Source organism: Lycium barbarum, chromosome 12, assembly GCF_019175385.1.
Source record: "Lycium barbarum isolate Lr01 chromosome 12, ASM1917538v2, whole genome shotgun sequence".
In the NCBI taxonomy this organism is placed as follows: Eukaryota; Viridiplantae; Streptophyta; class Magnoliopsida; order Solanales; family Solanaceae; genus Lycium; species Lycium barbarum.
This window is the reverse complement of record NC_083348.1, coordinates 33,914,028-33,921,555: the sequence shown is the minus strand read 5'-3', so window position 1 is coordinate 33,921,555 and position 7,528 is coordinate 33,914,028. Positions and strand designations below refer to the sequence as shown.

Below are 7,528 nucleotides of genomic sequence, written 5' to 3'. Positions count from 1 at the left end.
ATATTTTTTAATTTCTCGAAATACCAGAAGTGTAAATAGATATTTCGGAGGAGAGGCGGGACAAAATTGGGTGTCAACAGTAGGTCAATCAACCTAACTAGCCAAGGGTATCTCAAGAACAATTGAGGGATTCTGCATTCATTTTAGAAGAGATTGGTGAGCATTTCAGAGAAGGTACAAGGCCACTCATCATCGAGAAAATGGGAAAATAATACGTACCCCTGTCGAGATTACAAGAAGCGTTTCTCAAAATAACAAGAGAGTAAGAAGTGAGCCACGAGCTAAGAAGAAAACTTTCTCTAAAATAAAGAAGTTAAAGAAAATCGATGACATTACGTACATGAATTTAGATCTAGTTCTTTGTTGATGAATTTAAAGTTAATCATGCTCTGGTGACATGTAAATTATTGTGTTTTCCCTTTTAAAACTGAATGCAACGTAAATAATTATCTCTCATTCTTGATTTTAACTTTATCGTCTTCATGATGCACTTGGACAACATCAGATCAAAGGCACCATGTTTTCGACAACAAGTTTAGCCAAAATTTTAGAGTACCGTCTGACTTTCATATAAATGAACTTCAAAAGTACTTGAACCTCTAGGAGCAATTAGCATCGTGTATTTTCCAAATTTACAAATATAGCTCCTCTACCATATGTGTTACAATATTCAGTGTTAATTACATTTTCAGCGTTAGTAACATTCATTCATGTGAATAGAATGACAAACTATATATATATATATATATATATATATATATATATATATATATATTAACTTATGACCAATGTAACAATCTCATTCCTGGAGTATACTAATTCATTGAGTAATAAATTTAATTCTTCTAAAGGGAAAGAGCACATACTAAAGTAGAACACCGAAAGATAAATTCTTTTTTTAACTCATAACTAGAATTTTTTTCTATACTTCATTGCACAGACAAAATAAAAATAAAAATAAAAATAAAAATAAAAATAAAGCTACATCATCAGTTTTTCTTCAACGAACAAAGCTGTTGCTCAACAAATATTTCCTAAGTCAGAAAAGAGACATCCAAATTTCTTTAGGTCTCTCTACGGAAGGTAAAGCTTACCCTGAAGTGAAGGATCACAACAAAGGCTATGAAGCCAGTACTCATAACAAGCACAACACTAGGGATATATTAAGTTCTAGGGAATCGTCAGTGTAAAATTGAAGCATGGTACCACCTGCTCCTCCTACACCACCACCAGTGGTCTTCCTTCGACGTAGGTTAGCACATTTGTTGCAGCAGTTCCCCCCTGCGGTCCACCTCCACCCAAAGCGATTTTTAATCACTGAAAATGGTCTCTTCGATTTGGAAGGAAATTATAACACAGAGAGGAAAATTAATGAGAAAAAGTTTGACCTGTGTTTTTACCGAAAGAGAAATTCAGTAGGAAGCATTGGCAAGATTCTATCTTTAGCTCAATTCAGCACAGCAAATGCGGAAAACAACAAATATTCACAACAAATATCATGACAGCAATAACCAAAGTTTAACAATAGGTGTCAATTTCAAACATACAAGAGAAAAATACTCAATAGACTTTTCTAGAAATTAATATCTTAGAAGTTGTATTACCTAGTTCGCAATTGGCAAAATCCAAAGTGGAACTCCACCTTTAGATTTCAAAGCTCATATTTTTCTTCACTCCCCCAAACTGTATAATCCAATATTTAAGAGCCTATCGGCTAAAAATATATTCGAAAAATTTGCATTGTGCATAGAAGGGAGAGCCGTAGCAATTTTTTAAAGAAAAATATATAAATTTAGGCGACACAAAAGACCCAGAAACACATTCTTCACAGCCAAACGTGAGCTACCACACACTTTTTATTTGTAAGAAAAAGCTTCAGACATGCAAATCAGATAAAACACTAATTTGAGAGCTTAATCAAAAAATCAGATAAAAATAATAGATTTCAAGAACCAAACACCTTGACTGGAGCCTGTGAAAAAAGATAGATGAGGGATGAAAAGAACCATATACTGCTAGATCAAACTGGAAAAATGGAGAAGAGAACTAGAAATTTAATATAATCCGAGCAAAATTCACTCCAATATGAGCTTCACCATGAATTTCCTCTTCGAATTTCAACAAAGTTGGTTGAGTTCGTTGTTTGATTCAAAGAGAAAAAACAAAAAGGATAAATAGAGAGATGGAGAGAGAGAGAGCACACTTTAGTAAAGTAAAGTGTAGGATGAAAGTGAAGTGTTTCTTGGTGAAATGCACTTGGCTGTGTTTGTCACGTGAGTTGTGCTATAAAGGACAAAAGATATTATTATTATTATTATTATTATTATTATATATTGTAATATGTTAAATACCGTAATTTCCCTTGACAGGATTAACATGTCTGTTTGCATCACTAACCACCATTAGTATAAGGACAAAATCACCCACTTTGATTAATTAAAGGTTGAATGTGGGAAGTCAAATATCAAGAGGACCAAAACCATAATAAGGACGTAACACAGGGACGAAAACACTTATTTTCCCTAAATGCTTAAACACTGTCATGATTTAAGGGTCATATACATAAGGTTATAGTAATATAAAGATAGTTATTGATATCTAGTGTGCGATGGTGATTTCAGATTAGCCACGTAGATAGAGCATATTTTACCGTTATACCGATGTGGAATGAAACATGGGACTTGTATATACTTCACATACAAAGGATGTGGAAGGCCTAATGGATTCGCATGGATGTCGAAGTAATACAAGATCGGTGGTTATGAATTGCTGAGCTCATATTATACTTAAGTGTATATAGCGGTCGTAGCAACAATTGTGACTCTTGCTAGTCGGTTATCGATCCTCAAGGAGTTTGTGTCACGATCCATTTTGGGACTGTGCGGGCACCTACCTTTCCTACCTCGGCAGGCGAATGCTCTCATTCATAGACACACTAATTAAGCATCAAATCTTTTAAAGTATCAGATAATTAGAAATACAACGGAACTCCATAATATATTCAATAACTCAAATGTTTATATGATTACAGCAATACATGATTACAGACTCGATACAATTTTCCATGACTTGGTCTAGACTAGCACAAGAGCGACTAATTAATTCCAGATCTCTACTACGTCCTAAGACTCAACCTCCATCTCGGAATGAAGTGGGAGGAGGACTTCCAAATAGGTACCGCATGTTTCCTCTTATGCTTTGATCCATACCTGAAATAACCTACACCCCGAAAAGGGTGTAGCAAGTGCAATACCAGTACAAACCACGCATACTGAGTAAGTATCATAGGCCGACAATGGTCAGTAACACATATTGGTAAAAGAATTTACAAAAAAACCATGATAATCACTAATTCAAGTCGTATGTCTATCTACGCACATCATAGCATCAGTATCCTTAGAACACAACTACTCTTTAATAGCTATGAGTCAGATATTACTAGTGCCATTTCCCAATACATAAATCCTCAGACCGTTCATTTTAGACCAGGAGTTAACTCATTATTATAACGCCTTTTATCCTACATTACTTATAAACAAATCAAATAACTAATTTTAGGGGGGGGGGGGGGGGGAGTGTCCCGGGATAATTAAACAACACAAATCAACAAGTATAAGTCGAACGTAATCGGGCCCAGATACACATCATAGCTTAAGTGAAGCATCCAATTGTTATAGCCCGTACCTTGTACGTTTGGATAGTTCAAGGTCGTCGTGGAGAGTTAAGGGCGAGACCATTTTCAAAACTTATTTTTGGTATACAAGTCGGTTATGAATATTATTTATCAATATTATTGGACAGAAGTATTGAGAATGGTTAAGGGCAAAAAGGAGAAATTGCAAAATGGTAAATGATAATATTGAGGAAAGTCGAGGGGCTTAAGTGTATATACATAGGTAAATGGTGGACAAAATAAAAAGAAGACATATGGATAAAGCTTATGAGATAAGCTAAGTGGTCATCTTTTATTTAAGAAAATTTCAAGAAAATGGAGGAAAACTCTAGACAAAGAAAGAAAGGGAGGCATGTGGTTATTTCATATTAAGTGGGGATTAAAGTGTACAAAAAAAAAAAGACACTTGATCTTCGTTGACCAAGTAAGAGGATTCAAGAAAGGAAGAGAAAAAAATCAAGGAAAAAGAAGAAAATTCTAGAGAGGGACCTAAGTGCAAATATATAAAGGTGGTGGAGGATGTATATATATATGAAGTCATCTTTAATTCAACAAATTTGGAAGAAGAAAGAACAAAAAAAAAGAAGAAGAGAAGAGGAGAGTGGGTTTCGGCCATGGCTTCAAAAATTTAGCCATGGAAAATTGATGAAGAAAAACTATTTTCTCCTAGTTTTCCTACCTAACGGAAGGTCCTCTACAACATGGAAGGGTTGTTGGAACAAGAACATCATTCATTTGCACGAATTCATAACTTTACCCAAGTGAAGAATAAAAGGAGAAAGGTAAGGTTTCATCTTCTTTGTGTATGTTATGGATGGTTTATGAGTATTATAATGTGTGAAAATGGATGAAAAACATGAAAACATGCATATAGAGATGTGGCCGTGTGGTGCATGTGGTGTGTTGTGTAGGAAGAATGGATTAAGAGTATTTAGTATGTTGGTTGTGATTGTAATGTCAAGAAATGGGTGGAATTCATAAAGATGTGTATAATGTTGTTGTATGGCCGAATATGTGTAGTATTGTGTAGACAAGATGAAATGATTTTATTTAGAAGTTTAATTGTTGTATGGTGAAATCCATAATGTAAAATGAATGAAAAAAAACCATGAATATAATATGTTGGAATGGTAGCCGTATGGAAGTGTTGGCCGTGTATGTAAGTAGTGTGTAGGAATGAAGGATGAATTGTATTTAGCGTGTTTGAATGTGTTGTAGTGTGAAGGAACGAATGAAAAATCATGGGAATTGTGTGTTGAAGGGCTGGCCGAAAATGGACTGTTTTGTGTGTCAAGGAATGAATTAATTTTATTTAGTATGTTTGGGTTGTTGTGTTGTAGATTCTATGTTGTAAAATGAAGGCTTAATGGTTCAAAGTGAGGTTGAGATCATGTGGGCTGTTTTGGTACCTAATGTGATCTTAATATGGTTTCTTGCATTTGTAAGATTAATGTTGCTAAATTATGGATTGTTAGTGTAGTTGATAAATTTGGAAGAAAAGGAATGTATTGTTGATGTTTTCTTGGACTTGGAAGACTTCGGATTGGCTTGTGTATTGGATGGGCTGATTTGAACATTTTGTCGTTTGTCCGAAGTGTCCTTGAATCTTGTCTAAATGTTTTGGATTAGTACTTGGTATGAATATTGATGTTGGTTTGATCGTATGCGGTTGATTTGAATGAAAGTGGAATATCGTCGAATTGTATAGGAAGGAGTTATTAATGTTAGAATGCGTTTGGGATTGGTTATTGATATTGTTATTATGAATTGTTGGTATTGTTGATAGTTTGGCCGGGTCGAATTCCCGGGATTGTTGTTGATTAGAATTGGCCAAGTTGAACTTGGTGGGATGGAGTATTTACAGGGGAAATGCTGCCGAAATTTCGGTAGACAAAGTGTTGCTTTAAAGACTCAACTCCTAAATGCACTAACCAATGTTTGGTAAACATGACCAAATTGTAGATTTTGGCGGATTTGCGACTTGAATTTGGAGTAGCATAAGGAGCGGAAAGAGGTATGTAAGGCTTTACCCTTCTTTCTATGGCATGTCTTAGATGTAATATATTGGTTAAGAACCTCGGGGACCCTTCTACCCTCCAGAATCCGCATCTAAAGTTTCTCCTTTTTCAATCAGTAGAATTGAATTAAAAAGTGTGCAAAATGTTGGAAGAATTTCCTAAACCTCTAGAACTCACATAAATAGGACCCAACTACCCTAAAACCTCACAAGTAACGCCGGGACATGTAATATATGTAAATTTGGTACGCCGCCTCATTTGATGCGAGGTGGGCCCACTGTTCCCGGATTTACCTTAATGTTCCGCTTGACTTACGTTGAAGCTGAATCCAAAAGAAACTTTCGATCCTTATTCCATTACCAAATGACAAGTACTGTACCTATCCCAACGAGAATACTTCTATGACGATAATGATAACGATGACGTCAGAAAAGAGAATATGCCTATGATAAGTACGACAAGAATGATTCCACGAATAAGAGTCTTGAGCTAAGAATCCAATGTGAATATGAAAGTGTTGTACTAGTTTCTACAAGACTTCAAAGCATATGAATTGACGGTTATAATTCCAATGATCTTATTTTGTGTCTCCTCTTAAAGCTATTTTCCGTCGATAGTCTCGCCTTATAATTATCGTTCCTTCAAGGTGAGACAAGTGACCCGATTATTCCATAATGTAATCGGAGGGTTTCGACCTTACGTCACTCCGATGGACACATGACTTTCTTTGGGCTCTCATGCATGCCAATTGTATGACATATGAATATGAATGTGAATGTGTATATGTATATGTATATGTATATGGGAAAGGGGAAGGGCCACTGTTATATCACCACCTGATTCAGCTGGATTTCGTCCCGGACGCGGGATATGGGAGAGCCGGATACGGCGTCTGTATTTGTGATATATATATATATATATAATATGTTGGGACACTGTTGGGGAGGGGGGTGGGAGAGCCGATGTACTCGGCGTCTGTGAATGTAAAGGAAGGACACTGTTTTCTGAAATGTTCTGTTTTCTGTATATGTAAATAAGAAACACCGTTTTTCTGAAAAAGAAACTATACATGCATGACATCTGCAGAAAGGCAATCATATGTACAGGTTACATCTGTCCCAAGATAAGTTCCATATGTCTATTCTGTCATTATTCATTCTGCATATTCCTTTATTATGTTACTATCCATGCTTTACATACTCAGTACATTGCTCGTACTGACCCCTCTTCTTCGGGGGTGGCGTTCATGCCGCGCAGGTACTCCCAGATGATTAGAAGACCTTACTAAAGATGTTCCAGCGGAGATGGCTAACTCCATTTGTCCCGGAGGATTGCCAGGTCCAAGTATATGCTATGATGTGTTGTTCTATGTTAGAGACTTTGCAGACAAAGCAATGGGTATTGGGTTGTCAGTCTGTAAGCGGCTTCAGCAGCCGATATGTTATTATGTCTTATGTCACGAGCCTTATATGATGTCAGAGTTTACTTATGAAAAAAAAAAGATATATACATATTGGAGAGCTTACTATGTATTTCTTTCCTTACCGATTCAAGAGATTCTATATGTAACAAGAGTCAGCGGGTTCGCTCGGCTCCAGATATGGGGTCGGGTGCCCATCACACCCTAGTAAAGTCGGGGTGTGACAAAGTGGTATCAGAGCAGGTCGGTCTAAGGGGTTGTCTGCAAAGTCGTGTCCAGTAGAGTCCTGTTTATGGGTGTGAAGTCGGCCACATTTATAAACAGGAGGTTGCGGGGCATCTAGGAAATGTTGACCTTCCTTCTGTCTCAGATCGTGCGATAGCGCCAAGCCATAGGAAATGAGATCCCTGGTACTAA

The 7,528-nt window shown here is 36.5% G+C and overlaps 1 long non-coding RNA gene across 1 annotated transcript; it reads right to left on the bottom strand.

Annotated features, from left to right (window-relative positions):
• Positions 1-883: 883 nt before the first annotated feature.
• Positions 884-2,245, bottom strand: LOC132623783 (uncharacterized). Its single transcript, XR_009576424.1, has 2 exons — positions 1,605-2,245; positions 884-1,388 (listed from the first exon to the last, which is right to left on the bottom strand). It is a non-coding gene; the product is annotated as an uncharacterized LOC132623783 (long non-coding RNA).
• Positions 2,246-7,528: the final 5,283 nt, after the last annotated feature.